Here is a 20,621-nt window from a genome sequence, read left to right as displayed (position 1 = left end):
TCTACCTCCCTGCTTTCATTTCTAATAGGCTGTCCATGAATCAGGACAAGAAAGCAATGGATGAGTTTATTAATTATGGTAAATAATCACCATAGGGATCTTTATTTGCACTTTATCAAGAGCTTCTAGAAAAGAGAGATGTTTCTACCCTTTTGAAGGCCCATGGTGGAGTCCCCACAACAGTTAGTGACCAGTGCCCATCAACCATGGACTGCAGCTCCTTTTAATTCTCCAGCTCCCTAGGAGGGCAGAAAGTCATCTCCAAAGAGAATAGAAATGTCTCATCTGTCTGGATCTAGGCATGAAGCTCATTCACGTTCAGTTCTGAGACCTGATTCTACAAACTCAGGAATTCTGCATTTCTTTGTGATCACGGGGCACTCTTCCAAACCCCAGTGCCTTTACCCTCCCGCAACTTAGCCCAGGAGACCAACAGGTAGAGTACAGGTATGTGGACAAATCTATATAAAATCATCACCATTCTTGGAAGAATTTCAGACATGTGCTCAGCTCAGATATGCACTAGGGCACATTCACCAAGCTTATTGCCTGACATTAAACTTGAGAAAAATAAGTCAAAAACATACTTGCCTACTTGATTTCTGATTAACCATCTAAGTCAAATTACATGGATGCAAAACATATATGAAGAAGTGAAAGCATAAGGCAAAACCACAAAGGAACAAAAAGCACTGTCAGTAAAAATTAACATGGCATTTTGTTTTCTGCTGAATTAAACAGAACTCTATCAGCCATTAATGACTGACCAAAATGCAGCTCAAACTAATGGCAACCAAAAAAATGGAATCTGTCAGTTCATACAGTTGGGAATTCAAGGGATCAGGCATAGCTAAACCCAAGTCTTTATCATGGCTTCATTCTATCACCATCTCTTGGCACTTGTTCTCTGATGGCTTCATTGATCTTTCTACAAGTTCCCCAAGAACCAGAAGTTCCATGCATGATCATATCTATTGCTTGCAACCTTCCAAAAAAAAAGAGAGATCCTCTCCTACCTAAGAGTTACAGTAGAAGTCCCAGGGATACCAGCTTGGGTTGTGTGGCTGTCCCTATGCTTGTCACTGAGCTCTAGGCAGGGAATACGCTTCTTAGGCCCAAGAAGTGACAGGCCCGGACTGAACACTGCTAATCAAAAGTGGGAACATACAGACCCCCAAAGGAAAAGTCAGGAGGTAAAGGCAAAATAGGAGGAAAGGGGGTTTGGGGGGACAAATAGAAATCATATTAGCTACAACATTCATATAGTGTTAAGAAGAATGAACCTGGAAATACCTAACATTCTCTGTACACTTTTTGAGTCCTGTCTGGCATTTGTTCTTGAACTCAATGATCCAAGTCTCACAAGCCAGAAGACACAGACATAATGTGCATCATTTATTTATTTCACAAGTATTTCTTGAGAGCCATCCCAGTGTTATTTTAAGGGTGTTGTGGGAGCACAAAGGAAGAAACCCTAGCCCAGACTTGGAGACCAGGGAATGTTTCTAGAGGAAGTGAAATCAAAACTGACATGTGAAAAATGGGTAGGAGTTTAACTGATCAAAGAGAGAAGTGGGGTAGTTCAAGCAAAGGAAACAACAGATGCAATGTCCCTAAGTCAAAGAAAAAGCAGTGTTTTAAAGGAACAGAAAGACATAAAACCAAATTATTTATTGATATGAATGTCATAGAAGGCAAAACTCTTATTCTCTCTTCCTAATCAACACTTCACTTGACTTTTCTCTTGGTCTCCCTCACAAAAGTGTTATAAGAATCAAATGTAATAATGTATGTGAAATACTTAGTAAATTTTAAATCCTCTACAACTGAAAACCACATATAGAGAACTGACTCCTAAAATCTTGAGCAATTAAGGAAAGATGAGTGGCTTGATATAAGTGAACTAACTATTCAAGAAAAACGTCTTATAGGTTTATGATGTATAGTTAGCCTTTTTATTGATTGGGGGTTTTAAACTGAAGTCTTTAGAACAACGAAGACAGGGGTCCCATGTGCTCCGCATCAGCAGCCAAAAATTCACCGAGAGGGAGTAAGCAACTCAGAGAGTGTGCTCTCTAGGAAAACAATGGAAGGGTTCGAAGAACATGGGTACAACATGGTGTTGTCAGTGCATCCCTGGCAAACAGACAGATCCTGAAATTTTGAAAAGAAAACAAGAAAAAGCTTGCTAGCTAATGTTCTAAGAGCATGCTTAACAACAATAACTTAAAGATGTGCTTGGAAGATACCTAAAAGGAAAAAAAAAAATGCAGGGCAGGAAATGAATATAGAAGCTTACAAATCATGCATCTATGAAAAGGAAAGGAAATAGTTTTGGGGATTTGTACTTTTAAAAACGTCAACATAAGGTATGTTTAAATTGTAACCCAGGCCAGAGAGCCGTGAATAATCAGTTTGTCTTGGAGAATTCAGGAATTATAAACAAAAGGTTTCAAAGCATTGTCCAAGGTAAATATTGACATGACTGAAGAGGAACTAGAAAAACTTTGAATGAAGCCAAAAATACTGCATCTGGGGAAGATGTTTCACATTCTTATAATAAACACTTAGATACATGAAGTTTAAGGATTATGGGAAAAAATTATCATCCAATAGGTTGAAAAATTGAGTTAGAACAAAGGCTTTCTCAAATTTAAAACAGTAATACTATAAAAACATAAATATTCATTTTTAAAACCATGTTATTTCTTAAAATAAAGACAATTCTCTCTGCCAAATATCTATTTGCCCTCAAATATGAGAGAATTAGTACTCATATCCTGAAATAACCATCCCGTTTACACTGTGGCAGATGTACAGTGCTTTCTTCCTCAACTCCCAGCTGCCCAGGGTGACGTGGTCTGGGAAGTCCCTTTACACCAGCTGGTTGCTCTTAAGACTAGACCCTCCCACCAAAGTAATGACATACCTCCTCCCCTGCTGAGACACACCTACTTCCTGCCCCCATCAAGGAGAGCAAGGGGAGGACTGCACTAATGCCTTTGGGTTCATACCTTGCTTCCTTCCAGAGGATGTTCAGGTGGGGTAACCTGAAACCTAGAGTAAACAGAAGCCCATTATTGCTGCTTAGTGGGAGCCAGTGAAGGATCTTGTCAGCAGAGATGCCATGGCAACCAGTTCTTCAAAGCGTTTTTTTAAAAATACAAGTTGAATTTCATCTGGAAACATCCCAATTACCCAATTAGACTATGCTGTGAAGTCTTTTTAGAATAAGCTCAGATTGTAAGTGAGTGAATAGCTCAAACCCAAACCATTGCTTTCTGATACTCAGAAAACACAAGTTGGTTGGTACTGTATTCTGGTAGGAAGACAATTCTTTATTAGCAGGAGCAATGAAACCAGTCTGCATTTCCACCACAGGATTCTCAGTGCTGAAATAACATATGACTCTATCCCATTGGGAGCCATGAGATTCTGGTTTTATTTTTCCCACTTAACAGATGGAAAAACTAAGGAACTATAAGTAGACTCATCTCTGAGGACAGAAAGAAGGCAGGTGGAATGAAGCAGGATTTCTCCCACTCAGTGCATGCGTGTTTTCCTCCAGGAAGGCGGTGAAAGCAGGCTCCACGCCCGAAGAAGCCACTTGTGAAGCGTCTCATCTCTCACCTCTCCTCTCCATCCTTTCCCTACTGAATCAGGCCAGCCTTTCAGCAGGTATCACTCGGGCCATGCAGTCTTGTCCTCATGCTGCTGCTGGGCACAGGTCAGGTCATAGGTTTTCCAATGCTCAAAGGATCAAAGCTTCCCTGTAGTCCATAAAAAAAGTGCACTGTGCTTAGGATGGTAGTCAAGGTCCCTCAAAGTCACAGATTAATGGAATTCATGGAATTGTCCACTATACCCTCACCCACCACCCAGCCATACTATCAACTTTCAACACTATTACGTTCCCAAGATATTCTCTGTCAATCTGAAATCAATTTATCCTTAATTGCTTCCTATTACGTATTCCTTAAGGTCCAGGCCCAGGGTGCCCTGTACCTTATGGGTATATCTCTAAGCCTTCAGACACACCCATCATGTGCCAGATTCTGTGCAAAACCATTTCCTGTGCACTGTCTCATTTCATCCTCATGGCAGTCCTATGGGATAGATACCCCAACTTATCCCATTTCATGCATGATGAAAGCGAAAGAGGCAGTGTGGCAGCCTCACTCCAGAGCACCCACAGTCCCTTGGCTATATCACCTCTTTTGGGGTTGTTTCTCTGCATTCCCACTGTGCTTTGAACCTCAAAGGGAGCACATTTACCTCACTCTCCTTTCTCTGAAGGGTGAGAGTGATGATAGGTATAACAGTAAGCTTCTCTGTGCCCCAGCTTCCTCATCTGCAAAATGGGAGTAATAATTGATTATATACTTTTGTATCTAAGGGCTACATGAACTACTGTATTAGAGGAAAACACGCAGAACTGTGCCTGACGCATAGCAAGTATAATACTTGATGAATGTGAGATATTAACTGATTAGACTACTGTTTCTCCAACAGGAATGCGAGCTCCACTCTTCAGCTTATCTTGGTATACCCAAATCCTGGGAGCCTAAGGTTGTGCTCTGTGCATGGTGAGTGCTAGGTAAGTAGCTAGTCAAATATTAATTGAATTTACCATTATGAATGAATACAGTATATTGATCACTCCTCTTCCAATCACAGTTAAAATAAATCCTAGTGTCTCCCCTTCCCTACCGTGGCATCTGACTAGCTGTTCCACCTTGTTTCCTCTTTCTCCCTCTGACTTCATCCACTCCCGCCTTGCTTTTCTTCAAATACAACTAACACATTCCTGTCTCAGAGGCTTTGTTATAACTTCTCCCTTATTCTGTGCTATTTTTCATTGAATTAGACATTTTCCTACATATCTTTCTATGCATTTACTATCCCTCTCCCCCCTCCACTCCTATTAGAATTGGAGCTCCCTGAGGGCAGGGACATTGTTAGATTCACTGCTGTATTCCCTGTATCCAGGCAATCAGTGGCACATAGTGGATGCTCAATAAGTATTTAATGATTGAATGAGTGTATGAATGAAAAAATAAACCTCTATACCCCACAACAGTGCTGAAAGATAGGTTTTACATACTCACTTTACACATGAAAAAATGGAGGCACTGAGATATTAAGTAATTTTTCCGCAGGCACACATTTAGTCAGAGGCATAACTTAAATTTTATCTATCGTTCTATGATCCCAAAATTCATTCCAGCGTTTCCTAATCTTAAGGCATTCAGGTGCCACCTTCCACGTTGCATCTGAACTAATATTTATTTAACATTTTGATTTAAGTCACATATATTATGTGAATAATTTTATTTTAAAAGAAAAGCAACCATTTCCCTGGAATAAATCACACTGAAATAGATGCATATCCATTAAAGTTAAAATATTCATCAGCATATTTTGAAGTAAGGATATGCTTCCTGCATCTGAAAACACTGATCCTGCCTTACTCTCCATACCCCCGGGGGTAGCCCTGAATCCAACTACCCCAGGGATCAGAATCCTCTACACCCTACAGGTACGTCATCTCAGTTCTTGGTCACTTAGCTTCCTGCTCACAAGTCCCTCAGCTCTTTCACAGTACATTCTTCATTGAGAGAAGGCCAGAGAGAAATTTCAGATGCCTTTAAAACACACACACACACACACACACACACACACACACACACACGTGGGGAGAGAAAAGCTAATTGAAAACTTGAGGCCTGTCAAGCTATACTGAGGAAAATCTCTCCCTGAGTTAAAGAGAAAGGACATAATCAGCAAAAGTGGCATCTATAAAAGCTTGATTGGCTGATCAAAACCATCCAGTCATAACTGCCTGGAAGGAAGCACTGAGCGACTTGACTGGTGGGCAAGGGGCGGCCAGCGGCCCTCTGGCCACAGCCCCTGTTCAGGGATGGTGAACTGCACCTGGTTAGAGAAGTGTATTGCCTCATTATGTTCTGCTCTGATGTACAGGCATATTTCTCATGGATGTTAACTCTCAACAACATAAAGGAAGTGCTCATATTCTTTTTTTCTGCAGTATTTTTGTTCCCGGGTCAGTGTTTTATAAATATTCGGTCTGGACTCCTCCTGGCGAGTCATGAGGAATGACAAAGTGGGCTGTGGACGCTGCTGCCGGCAAAGCCACTGGAAACAGGACTGTGCCAGAGCACTTCTCTGAGTCCCCCAAACATCCTCCCAAGTGGGTCCTCCTCTGTCTTTACCACAGTGCTATCAAAAATGTAAATAGAGCTCTTTTTGAGCTCTAACTCTTCAGCTACTCCTTATTTCCTCAAAAGAAAATGTCTTCTTTAATGTGCTGTGCCAGGCCCTTCCTTTCAAAATCTACTCTTTGCCTACCTGTTCAAAGCAACTCTCCCAAGTGTTTTCTGCATCAGCTAAATAAAAGTCCCTCATGTTCTCTCATACCTCTGGGCTCATCTATGTTGTTCCCACTGCCTAAAATGCTCACCTAACTCCTCCCCTCACATTCCTTGTCTGCCTTGGGAAGTTCTATTCATCCTTTAAGACCCTGCTCTGTAAAGCCTTCTCTTACTGACCCCCTGTTCAAATTAACTGACTTATAGGAGACAGATGTCCAGAGCCTTGGAGAACCTCTCCCTTCATCAGGCTCCAGATTCACATTGTCTAAGGCTGGCTTATACTCTACCCACTTCCTTCACGAAGCCTTCCCTGATTGTTGTTGGTTTCTTTTCTTTTCTTTTTTTTTTTTTAACTCAGACCACACAGGTCTCTAGATTTTCTGAGTTTTTCCATTATTGAAATCTGTGCCCCATATAGAACACTTTTTTCCCACCACAGATTTGAAGACATGCCAAAAATTCTGTCCAAGTCATCTTCTTACAGGAATCTGTTCTGAGGAAATAATAAAAATGCTAATCAAAGATTTATGTACATGGACATTCATTGCATCATTTTTTTATTATTACAGAAAAATTGGAAACAACCTAAGTGTATAACATGGGAGGTGGTTATGGAAAAATATATCCATACGGCCATTAAAAATATTTTGAAGAATGTATAAGGACATGAAAAAATGCCTATAAAAGAATGTTAACTTAAAAATCAAAATTTAAAATTGTATGTGAAATATGATCCCAGGTTTATAAAAGAAAATATACATCTCTTTTATACACAGGTGGGATAGCTGGTGAGGTTTGATCCTGTGGCCTTGGGAATATCACTTCACCATTCATTACCTACCTTTTCTTATCTATAATATTAGAACAATAATAGTATCTTCCATGTAGGGTTTCCATTATGATTACATTAGTTAATTTTGGTAAAATATGTGGATTTACAACTCACAGATTATATGTGCTATATAAGTATCAGTCATCTTTGTTATTATACATTGAAAAAATACTTGTCTTTCTACATGATGGAATTACAAGTTATTTTCATTCTTGTTTTACTCTTCTCCATCTTTTTTTTCTAAATCCCCTATAATGAGCATATGCTGCTTTTTAAATCTTAAAAAAACATAGGTTTTTAAAGAAGTAAGTCCCATTTAAAATCAATGCTATTCTTTTTTTTTTAATACATTTGTCTCTGCCTCCCCCCCACCACTTTCCCTTGCCCCCTCCTTCCTTCCCTCCCTCAGCTCTTCCCCTTTGGTTTTGTCCATGAGTCCTTGCTATTCTTGACTCCGAGCATCCAGGTATGAATTCTTTCTTTCTTTCTTTTTTTCTTTTTTCTTTTCTTTTTCTTTTTCTTTTTTTTTTTTTTTTTTTTTGAAATAAAGAGAGATAGAATGTCCCATCAGCCAGTTCACATTGTCTGTTGGTAATTATGTCCTGATGAAAGACTGCATCCCATTAGTACCTGTGGGCATTATATATACATTCAATTAAAATAACCTTTTCTGAGACCAAGAGCAAAGAAGAAGCGAAAAATACATTACCAAGGAAAAAAGAAGAAGCAAAATAAAACATAACCCTTGGACTTTTAGAAGAAAGGCTGGCCATAAAACCTAGCTGTCAAGAATATGAGCATTGTGAGCCAAAGAGAAAATGGAACTATATCACCTTGGGTAAGTCACAAACTTCTCTTAAGTTTCAGGTTACTCACTTACAAAATGGGGGTAGGGGTGAATTCCAATTTCATAAAATAGCTGAAGAAACATAAAATTGAATGAAAATGATAAGCATCATAGCCACTTGGTTATCAAAATTCAGAATGAGTTGGCCAGTTGACGCAAGAGTAATGAAAGAAATGAGCCAGTCTAATTTGGATTTGAATCAAGGCCCCAGTCCCTACTTGCATTGTTGCATCCAAGGTCAAGGAAGGTCCTCCTAACCTACGCCCCCAATTATTCTCTATCTTAACACCCTATTTATTGTTTTTGGAGCACTTACCACTATTCATTTTTCATTGATTTCTTTGCTTACTTATATTTTGTTTGTTCTCCCAAAGATTGTAAGCTCATTAAAGTACGGGATCAATTGCACTACCTTCAGTACAATGCCAGAACAAACTAGCATTCATTAAATAATTTTCTGGTAAAATAATAAATGGTCAAATAAATGAGTGAACTTGGGAAAGTTATATCAGTCACCTTGTTTATTAAGAGTAAATGATATAAGGCAAATTTGATACCTGACACATGGTAGATGCTCTTTTATCTTTTTTTAATTGTTCAGTGACATTTTTCCCCTTTTTACACCATTGCTCTCCCTTGCCCTTCCTATCCCCCATCTCCCACATTAACTTCTTCTTTCTAGGTATTCATCAGATTAAAGTTTATGAGATCTACACATTTTCTGAAATTACATTGACTGTCTGGACAAATGCTGTTCCTGATGCCTCTTAAACTATTATCCCTGTGCCTGAGCAATTACTGGATGAAGGGAATTTTTTTCCCACAAAACACAGCAAAAGAAGCTTTGAAACTAGAATTTTTATAGTTCATACCTCATGCATGCCAGACACAAAAAACACTGTGAGCCACTTACTGGTGATGTAAAAAAATATATTTTTTTAATGTAAAAATGCAGCAGTAAGTTTTGGCAGCAAGGAGAAGATGTTTCAATCTAAAAATGCTTGTCATTTCAATTTTTACTGCCTTTATTCATTTCTCAAGCAGAGGATTAAAAAAATTGATGATTAAGATATATAATGGGAATATTTCAGAGCAGAGTGAGGAGGTGACTAGAGAACATATGTTTCCCAAGAATGGAGCCTTCAGAACACACTGGAGACGAACAAGTGTGCTGATTGCATGCTATTGGCGATTACGTCCTGATGAAAGAATACATCCCATTAGTATTAATGGGTACTATACACACATATGATTAAAACAACATATAACCTTTCCTGACACCAAGAGCAAAAGGAAAAGCTGATACTACCTTGCCAGGGAGAAAGGAGAAGCAAAATAAACTGCTGGGTAAGGATCTTTCACACACATACACATTAGGAAAGGCCAAATTCCTAACTTTAGTAAAGCAGGGACTCTCCTAGCATCCCATGTGAAATCCTCTCCCTCCATCAGAAATGCAGAATGTACTGTGGCTGTCTCAATAAATGCACCTACAATATAAGGCATATCAGACCTTGTTATTTACCTTGATCCCTGGAATTCAACCCAAACAGGAAAACTTATAGTTAAATCATGCAGGAAATGAAAGCTCAGCACTCTCTAGAGAGTTCAGCAAACAATGCTGGCACAAACTCCCAGGCAAAGTTTAATACAATTCACCCAAGAGGAGTTTGGGCAAAGTTTTCAGTGTCAGGAGTAAATATGTGGCCATGTGCTTCCACCGGCCAGTAGTATAAGCTCACATCGTCCTGTCCTATAAATTCTACCCAAGACATTGCTCAAGGTCCTTGGCAGCTAGAAATCCAAAAGTTAAGAACAAAGTTGGTCGGGTCAAGTGTCACAAGGAGGCTACCACTTCTCAGTAGTGGACAAATTCAGTGACACAAGTCAAAATGAAGTTGCAGTCAATACCCAGGCAGACTTCCCAGAATTTCTATACATGTTTCCATGCATTTGAATTTGGAGAACATGACATTAGTGTGAAGTAGCAACAAGTGTCATGGGGCTATAGCTAGAGCTTCTCTGTCCTGGAAAAGGGCACTTTCTGCCTCAGCACTGCCCCCAGAGATCTGGGCCTCAATAGTGTGGCTGTAAGCATGTGAAATATTGTGTCTTAGGGCAACACCTGCTTGAGGTCAGAGACCATATTGTAGTTTTCTTTTTTAGTTTCCCATAGTGCCCATCACTATGATTTGTATACATTAGGCACTCGGTACACAGAACTGGTGAGATTATGAAAGTAATTTTACATTAAATACCCATCCTTTCCCTTTGACAGTGACTGTTCCTCTCCTACAAGTTCTCAGGTCCCTCAAAAATGTCACTTATCATATCTGCCAAATCTTAAGACCCAGTCAGACCCAAGTCAAAATCCCATTTCATTACTTAATAGTAGTAAACACTTCTACCATGCCAAAGTGTATCAGTCACTAGTCTAAATATTTGTTTATGTCAACTTCTTTTATCCCCACAACAACCCAGAGGAAGATACTCTTATTATTCCCAGATATAGATGAAGGAACTAAGGTACACAAAAGTAAAGAGTCTTGGCCAAAGTCACAAAGCTAGCACTCTAGAGACTGCATCAAAATCCCAGCTGTGACACTTATTAGATATGTGGCCTTGGGAAGCTTACTTCACCTTTCTGATCCCTAATCCTTCATTCAGCAGGTATATATTGAGTGCATACGCTATGTAAAGAATTGTTCTAAGCATAGGAAGTAAAGTGATGAATAAGACAAAGATGCCCCCTCTCCATTAGTTGGAGGCTAATCAAACACAGATAATGTATAATAAATGGTATTATTTAACATAAGAACAATAAAGAAAATAAAACAAAGTGATGTGATAAAGTAGAGGGGAAAAGCTTTAGTTAAGGTGGTCAAGTTCTTTCTGGAGCAAATAAGGTAAAACCCAAATGATAATCCAGCCAACCTACTGGCCAAAACCTAAGATTCCCCAGTAAAAAGATATTTGGTTGCTAGTGCTGGTTTTGGGGCAGATGGTCTCAGATGGAGGTTAAAATACTTTAAAACATATCCAAACTTTGTACCTACTTCTACAGATCCATCTATATGCCTCTTGCCCAGATCTCTTCCTCTGTCTTCCACTCTTGCTCACTCCAGTCTCCTGTTCAACCAGCTCGGTGATTTGCCACTGACTCTGAGACTGGGTATATTCTTTCCACGCATATTCCTACCTTGAGCTACTTATCTTTTCACAAAAAGTGGTGACCTCGGTGTACCTTGTGATTCTCTGTCCATTGAGAGCATCTTGCCTAACCGCTGTGTTTCACTGAGCAAGACTGTACTGCAGCGGTTCATTCTTGGCTTCTACCCACATATTGAGCCAACCCACCTGTGAACCAAGTACTGCTCTTTCCTCCTCTGAAAGCTGGTTTTAAAGAACCCTCCACATGACCATAGGTGTGTGCTGAGGGAGAGGGATTGGGGCAAAAGCGAGAATAGCACAGGGGTCTGGCCATTTGCTTGTGTACCTTACTTATGCCTCTTAATCTTACTTAAGCCCAAATGCCAGGTGATAACAAGGATAACAACAATGACGATCGTGGTTATGATGACAATGGATTGATGATGAGTCCACTCAACCTTGGTGGATCTGAGAAAGCTCATGATGGGCAACTGTGGCCACAAGGCCAATTAGTGGTACAAGGTCAGATCTTCTGTCTTTCCAAGGACAAATAGCATGTCAAGAGCCCCTGTTTGAATGCTGTATAGTTCCTTACTGTGGGTGGAATGGTCTTGCTCTAGAACTTGAAAAATCAATAGGGCTTGCTCTAAACTCTATGTGGAGTCTTTCAGCATCACACAGACTTATATTTTTGTAGAATCTGCCAGCTGTATGGTCAAAATAGCTGGGCTGCTTGCACTGCAGCCTGGGCCTGCTACAGAGTCCTTTCCTGCTCTTGGCCCACTCAAAGCTGGCTGCACTCCATATCACATAGTAAATAGATTGAAGCAATATTCCCAAGTGTGGAATATGCTGCCCAGATCTCAAAAATGCACACCAAAACCCTTCTTTTAGTGGTTGGAGAGGAGAAATGAAATAAGTTGTCCTCTTCTTAGAGGTGATGTCTTAGCACGACCCAAGCCACCTGACTTCTAAAAAATTCAACAGTGTAGTGATATATCTTTATATATTTTCTTTCCCACCCTCTGGCACACATATATCTTACCAAAACTGTCATTTACTTACTCCTTTTTTGTTTATCTGATCTAATAAATATGGTTTTGTTAAGGTAAAAGGCCAATGTGATATTCTCCAGCATGTTCAGATGGTCCCGATTTCTTCAGACTATGTGATGACAGTGAGAAGAAGAAATACCAAAGCTTCAGGGCAAGAATATGCATTCTATATCAGTGTGAATTGTTTCTGATTCTTCTTATTGATGGGGACACTCATCAGATTAATGACCTCACACTGGTGTGTACATGAGGCAATGTTAACCTGCTCTAGCAATGATATCATGGCCAGCATCGCACCTGCGGTTGGGACTACCACTTGCTTCAGACTGGAGATCTACTGTGAACTACGAGAATCCATCCAGATTTTGTAGGGGTAAGACTGGTAAATTGGGTGGGGATATGATGGGGACCATCAACCCTGCATTCTTTAGATATTTAAGGATAGCTCTATCTGTGCCATTCTTCCAGTATGTGATATTAGTTTTTATTCACTATTTCAGAGGGGAGCAGGGAGGCAGTTCCAGAAGTTTCCACTCAAACCTCTGTTCTAGGATAGCTTTAATCTCACAGAGCAAGAAAACAATGTGATGGTTCTGCCAACCACCCAGTGTATCCATTCCAATTAGATATTTGAGGCCCAGGGAAATTACCATGGAATGGAACTGGTGGACCCACTGTGGACCAAAGAGAGGATTCCATTGTTACCTGCCTCTTAAACTCCATCACACTAATATCCCTGGTATCAGTGCTAATTCTAACCCTGAGTCCAACATTCCTTAAAATGCCTGGGCAATCCCCTTATCTCAGTGAACCCCAAAGAACTGGGGGACTAATACTTCAGACACTGGCTATAATGTCACAGACTCTTTCTCAGGGAGACCAGACCTTTCCTTTAGTCAATGGGCTTTAGGTCCAAGAACTAGTTTAGGTCCAAAAAATGGGTAAAGAATCACAGAATCACGGGTTTTTGTGGGGTTTTTTTTTCTTCCTGTGGTGTCTGTCTTCAGCTTCCTGACCTTCTCTCCTTCATTTCTTTTAATTGTCTAAATGAAGTAATACCCTTCTTGGCTTCCCAGCTATCTTGTCCCTAAAAAAACACCATGTTCTATTAAATGTCTCCAAAGCTCTTTGCAAGTCAAGCCCCCCAGGAGCCCTTCTGACCTTGCTACTCATTATAATAACTGTACCTCTCTTGCTTCTGGTGTTGCCAGGTGGCCTCTATTATTCGAGAATCCTAACATTCCTGTTACTATAAGGAAGCCCAATTTTGTGACATCAAATCTCTTATTGTCATTTCTAGCTACAGAGGACTGACAACAAAATTTCTCAGCAATACCGGTGTTCACCTCACCAGCATATTGCTTAACACTTGGGTAAGAGTGTTCACTGACCCTTCCATGGAAAATAGTCAGCTATTGGGTCTTCTGGCCTTATGAGGTACATCCGGTCTAGCAGACCCCCTTCTCTGAATCTTCTGATCACGTCCTCCACCATCAGCCTGGGCAGTTCTGACATTTCTCCTTCATTTGGTGAGGGCCATTGGATTTTCCAAAGTCCCAAAAGCCATCCTAGCCCTGTCTCCTGGGGTCCTTGCCAGTGTGTTAAACCCTATGTCCAGGGAGAGTGTTTGCATTTATTTACTCTCTCTTAACCAGTTTTATAGTCCATCTCATGGTTCAGCACCCTCAATATCCAGAGTCTGTCTTGGGTTCTATTCCTTGTAACATGAACTCTGAGGCAGATATTTGCGTACGGGTTGTTTATTGGGGTTTGCTCTTAGGAACAATGCCTCCAAGACAGCGGGGGGAAGTGGGACTGAGCATAAGAAGAAGTTCACCCAATACACTGGCAACAGAGGCCTTAGCTGATCCCATGGGGAGAATTAGAGCTGGCAGAACCCTCTAGAGTGGCTTTTGAACCCCTGCACAGACAGTTCCTGAGGGCAGAATGGGAACATACCATGGGAAAGCAGCTCCCTTTCACTAAACTCAATTTCTGAGTAGCAGCCTACACCCCAGGCAGCTGGGGCATCAACCGCTAGAGAGACTATTAGACACCAACCTTTATGATGAAATAATGAAAACCTTCAACAAGGCTAGATTAGCAACATCACCATTAGGAGAAAAGGCAGATACTGAGAATCCCAAAGGATAAAGACCCCAAGTCATAAGTTATGAGGGTAGAATATTTAAAAGAAATGTAAATACTTAACATGTCCCCATAAAATAATGAATACTTTTAAAAGGTTCATTGCTCAAAGAAGTGTTTCCATTGCCTCCACAGTATTGCAGCTTCACAGACAACGAAAGCAGATATGGGCTATTTTGGTTCCTGCTGAACCAGATCAAAAGCAAATGATATTGGCTCAACATGGGATGTTTGTGTGTTGTCACATGCCAGTCATTTCCAGCTTCAGGTTTCCTCCATATTTTGTGAGCATCCTATGGAACAGAGGCCTTTGTGAAAGTAGTTTCCAGCATAGCAAGATGTAATTACTTTGGGCATCAGAGAAAAGAGGCCCGGGTTTATTCACCACTGTCTAGCTAACTGCGTAACCTCCAGCAGGTTGTTTCTCCTCTTGTAGCCTCAACTTTCTCTCTAAAATTAGCAAATACATAGCTTGCACATACTTGTTCACCTTTCTCACTCATGGGAGACATTACTAATCCATAAAGATACTCCTTTCTCCTGAACCTAGGTAAGAAACTTAGATTCTTTCTCAACAAAGTGCTTCAAGAAACTACTGCTAATTCATCAGTGGCAATATTCATAATGAAACCTGCTGACACTTTTGAACTAAAAGGTCCTTCTTGCATCTACAGGTATGACTGCATGCTCAGAGCCATGTATGGAGAAGCTGAACGAGACCAAATGACTCTGATGTGTAAATGTCCTAGGAGCCCACAGCATCAGCAAGACTCTGGCAACACCCAGATACTGAGGTGGAAGTTCCAGACTATGTGCCCCCTTTCTCCAAGGTGCTTCATCCTCTTGGGCCAGACATCCCATTTTTAAGCTTAGGCTCCAGCCCTGTAGCTCTCTAACTTTGCCCACTAAGGAAATCCTCAGGTAGAGGTAGTCCCAAAGACATGTCAAACAATCACACAAGGGGAGGCTATCAGAGAAAGCCAATTTTAGAATGTGTTATGACATTAGTAATAATTGCTCTGATCTTTACTTGTCCTTAATAGGCTTTTTGTTTATTTCCACAAGCAACTTAAGTACCAGCCACTCCCAACTTTTCCTACCCTCATAACTTCATGAACATCACTCTTCCCCATTCCCAAAAAACACACATTTGTAAGAAATGAACTGATCTGTTAAAAGTAAGAGTAATAGCCCATTTGAGCCCTGTCCCTCCCCAAATTCTCCCCTCCTAACCCTTCTCCTTTCATACCACCTGCCTGTCTTTAAGTAGCTCATTCTACATAATGAGGGTCTTGCAAGACAAACCCTGTGGTTCTTAAAAGAATCTACTGTCCTCATTAGCGTTGATCTTTTAAGGCCCTTCAACTATTTTGAAATTCTTAACTCTGTCCTTATTCCCCGATTCGTTAGCAATACTGCCAGATGCAATGCATCATTTAATAAATCCAACCGCTTGTCAAAAATAGTAACTGAATTCCCCATATTTCCAACTTGAAGCTTGATCTCCTGAAGCCCAAATACAAAAATATATTAGGCTCCACTGGATTCAATTTGCATTTGGAGATCTTTTGCTGATAGCTGTCAGTTCCCAGGATCCCAAGGCTTAAAACCAAGCCAGAGTTAATATCTCATTAGGTGAAAAGTATAGCAGAATATGGAATGTCAGGGCTAGAGGGGTCCCCAAAGATCATGTAGTTTAACTCTCTGGTTTTACAGATAGGGAAAATATGCCCAGGAAGGTTAAATCGTTTTCTCAGAGCCACACAGCAACTTAGTGACAAGGCAGGAATTGGAACCCTTGCCTTCTGAGCACCCCGCACACACACATGCATGCACACACCCATCATCCATTGTTATTCCAGGTAGTAACAAGTCACCATCTTTGGAGGGTCTAGAAAACCAAAAGAGCCAATTTTCCAACACGTACTCTCCTCTGACAATGTTATAGGATAAATGTTAATAAACCACCAGGTAGCCATTTGCAATCCACCTTTTTTTTCTTATTCTAAAAGAATTAAGGAAATCCAGAGTAAAAAATATATATATATATACATTAAAAGTTTTAAGTATCCAGTTCTGTCAAGGCCATAGGTAGTGTAGACCTTATCAAAAAGAGGTATAGGCTGCCTCATTCATGTGGCTGGCAGTCCCATTGTAAGCTCTCCCTTTTCCAAAATACTTCCATTTGCTAGCTGTGGTGTCTAAGGCGAAGGTTCTAGGGTGGGCTAGGAATTAATGGGTGCTCAGGAAAGATGGCACTTACAAAGTGACAATTGAACAGAGACCCAAAAGATGTGAGGGAGCAAGCAAGGTGGATATCTGGAGAACACATGTTCTAGGCAGAAGGAACAGTGCCCGCGAAGGCTGGGTGGCCAAATTGAGCAAAATGAGCAAAAGAGGAAGTAGCAGATAAGAGAACTGGGCTGGAAAGGGTGACAAGCAAATCACATAGAGCCTTAAAAGTAGTTTTAAGGACTTTGGATTTTACTATGAATGATGAGTTGGTCATTGGGGCACTTAGAAAAGGGAGGCAATGTGTTTTAACTTACATTTTTAAAGGAACAGTCTATCTAATGAGAGATCACATTCACTGCATAGCTATAAACAAAAAGTTAGATAATAACAAGTGTTGGCACAGACTGGAAAATCAGAACTCTCATGCAGTGCCAGTAGAAATGTAAAATGATACAATTGCTTTGGAAAATAATATGGAAGTTCCTCAAAAGGTTAAACATAGAGTTACCATATGACTCAGCAATTCCATTCCTACTTATAAACCCGAGAGAAATGAAAATATATGTCCACACAAACACTTGTACACAAACGTTCACAGGAATGTATTTGTAATAGCTAAAAGTGGAAACAAGGTGCATGTCCATTAACTGATAAATGGATGAATAAAATGTAATAGATCCATACAATAGAATATTATTTGGTAGTAAAAAGAAGTGAAATACTGATACATGCTATAATATGGATGAACCTTGAGCACATTATACTGTGTAAAAGAAGTGAGCCATAAAGGATCACATATTATATGATTCTGTTTATATGAAATTTTCAAAATATGAAAACCTATAAGAAACAGAAACTAGATGGTAGTTGCCTAGGGATGGGGTGGAAGTGCAGGGGAGGTTAAGATGATAGAAGAAGTGACTCCTAATGGATGTAGAGCTTCTTCTGGGAGGGAATGAAAATATTCTAAAATTTATTGTGCTGACAGTTGCACAACTCTGTAAATATGTTAAAAATCATAAAATTGTATACTTTAAGTGGATGAATTATGTGGTATGTGAATAATATATCAATTAAACTACTATAAAAAGTAAAATCAGTTCATCGTCAGGGCTGCTTGGGTACAACTGTTGAGTGTCAAGGGCAGAAGTATGGAAACCGATTAAGAGCCTATTGCAAAAACCAGGTATGAGATGATGGACAATAGAGTGAGTAGTAAAGGTGGGAGAAATCATAGAGTATTATATGCATTTTGAAAGATAAGTTAACATCCTTCATTTATGATGAATTAAGTACAAAATATGAGTTGTAAGTCAATTTCAGTTTGGGTCTGAGCAACTAATAGAGGTGTTATGTACTATGAAGGAGCCATTACTGGAAGGAAAAAATGCTGGAGGAACAGGAGACCTGGAGTTTAGGGTTTTTTCTGTTAAACTTGAGATGCTATTAGACATCTAAGTGAAAGTGTCAAGTGGGCGCCTCAATGTGGCATTCAGAAGAAAGGTAAAAACTGAATAAGGATGATTAGCATTTAGATATTTTAAGCCATGATTTGGAATGATATCACCTGGAGAATTGAAGTAGATATAAACAAAAAGAATTCCAGGCTCAGTCCTGGGACATGCCAACATGTAGAGGTTTAGGAAATGAGGAAGAAGCATCAAAGACTGTGAAGAAGGAGTGGCTATTGAGATAAGGTGGAAAGCAGGTAAATAAGGAGTCTTGAAGCAAAAGAAAAAATATTTCAATGAGATGGAGCAACTATTGTGTTGAGTAATTCTCATAAGTCAAGTAAGGACTGCAAATTGACCAGTGGATTTAATAGTTTGGAGATTATTCATGTGGCCTTCACAGAATTAGTGTTTGTGGAATGCTGGGTGACCAAAGAGTGATTGGAAAGTCTTTAAAAGATAATGAAAAGAGAAAAACTGAAGAAAAACATAAAGGCACTTTTTTCAACTTGTGTTTCTTAAAGATCTAAGAAATGGAATGGCACCAGGAAGAAGTATATATCAGAAGAGGCTTTTTTTAATGTGAAAATATTGTTCAAAAATATTTCTATGCTAATGAGAAATGTCTGCTGAATGAATAAACAGAGATCGTTCATGATGCTGGAGTAGGGAGAATAGCCCTGGTCTGGCACTCATGGGGAGGGGTGGCCTTAAGGACACGGTCAGCCGATTGATGGGAAAAGAAGGCCTGTGAGGGGAATAGCACAGACTCAGTTAGATGGGCAAATTAGAGCACATGGACATCTTCTTTATATTGTTTCTTTCTAAAACAGGAAGCAAGGTCATTAGCTGAGAGTGAAGAATGGAAGAGGAGAGAAGAGCGTACCAGACTTCTGAAGAGGGAGAAGTAAAATGACCTTTTGTAAGGGTGGAAATGACTCAGCCAGGTACTTCAGGTTAATGGCAATTAATTAAAGTGTTGCTGTTCATCATGTGAGCTTTCTCCAGCAACATTTAATGGTGTGCGTCCAGGCAGAGACTGGAATTTAACCAAGGTTGAAGTTTTGTAGAAGAAAATAATGAAAAAAGAGAGGATGAGGTAGTTGATGAAATTCAAGAAATGATTATGATGATGGCCTAGGGGGTCTAAGCTTATAAAGAATGAACTGAGGACATTGAAATGGTTGAGGGACAGTGAAAAAATGGATAAACGGAGTGTAGGTCCCAATGGGGAGGAAGAGATTTGGAGAGCATGAGAAGGGGGAAGCGCATTAGACCATTATCAGATATCACAACCTCTGCCTGAATTCATGTACAGGCACTTGTTAGATGGAATTCAATTTTAATGAATACCATCAGCAAAATTACATGGTCTATTAGCTTCCTGGGACTAGGTGGTTTAAACAACAGAAATGTATTGGTTCACAGTTCTGGAGGCTAAAAGTTAGAAGTCAAGTGTTGTCAGGGTTGATTTCTTCTTAGGGTTGTAAGGAAGAATCTGTTTCATGTCTTTCTCCTGGCTTCTGGCAGCCTCAGGCATTCCTTGACTTGCAGATGTCATAAGGCCTGTGTCTTCAATAGTTTTCCTTCTGTGCATGTCTGTCTCTGTGTCCAAATTTCTCCTTTGTATATAAGCACATCAATTGTATTGGAGTAGAACCCGTCCAAATGACCTCATTTTAACCTGATGACTTCGGTAAAGACCCTATCTCCAAATAAGAATACATTCTGAGATATGGGAACGTTAGGGCTTAATAAATTTATTTTGAGGGATACGATATATATACTGAGAAAATATACAGGCAGATGTACCAACAGGATATTCTAAACTGAGAATGCTCAAACTTAAACCTGAAAAAATTCTTCAGTTGTTTGATGTCATTGGAAGAGCTACCAAGACATTTATTACCCTTCTTGTTGAGGGCAATGGGGAGGTAGGTGTGCAAGAGTTGGAGGTGAGAGGATAGAAAAGTCAGTATAAAATTATGTAGATAGTAGTCCAAACAGGGGCCCTGGGTAAAAGTCAAACAAACACTTTTAGCCAGGCTGCCCCAACCAGGGATCCAAGAAACATTTCTCCACCAGTTTCTGAAGTTCCCTTTCCTCCCTCAGCACTGTAGCTAGAAGCATGTTGGTCATACATTACTGTTCTTCTGGTTCATGAATGGGCTGGCATTTTCACAGCCTTAGCAAATATGATGCTAACCACTGGGTCAGGGCAAACCCTGGAGGCCCTCAACACAAGGTACTTCCCTCTCAGTACTAAAGCACCTGGAAAACCAAATGCATTCTCAGAAGCAATCAACAAATCCACAAAGACTTTTTTGAAACTGCATAGGAAGCAGATGCCCTGTACCTGGGCCCTCAGTTGTGGAGGTCTAAGTAGAAAAAGTTGGGCAGTCTGCTTCACCAGTCTTCTAGAACAGCAAGTAGCAAACTATGACCAATGCGATCCATTGATTGCCTGCCGATTAATGGATGAAAACTGATCCTGATTCAATTCATAGACAT

The sequence above is a fragment of the Pteronotus mesoamericanus genome, unplaced genomic scaffold (assembly GCF_021234165.1).
Source record: "Pteronotus mesoamericanus isolate MK-2021 breed Mesoamerican mustached bat unplaced genomic scaffold, CSHL_Meso_final contig_24, whole genome shotgun sequence".
Classification (NCBI taxonomy): Eukaryota; Metazoa; Chordata; class Mammalia; order Chiroptera; family Mormoopidae; genus Pteronotus; species Pteronotus mesoamericanus.
This window is presented reverse-complemented; position numbering follows the sequence as displayed.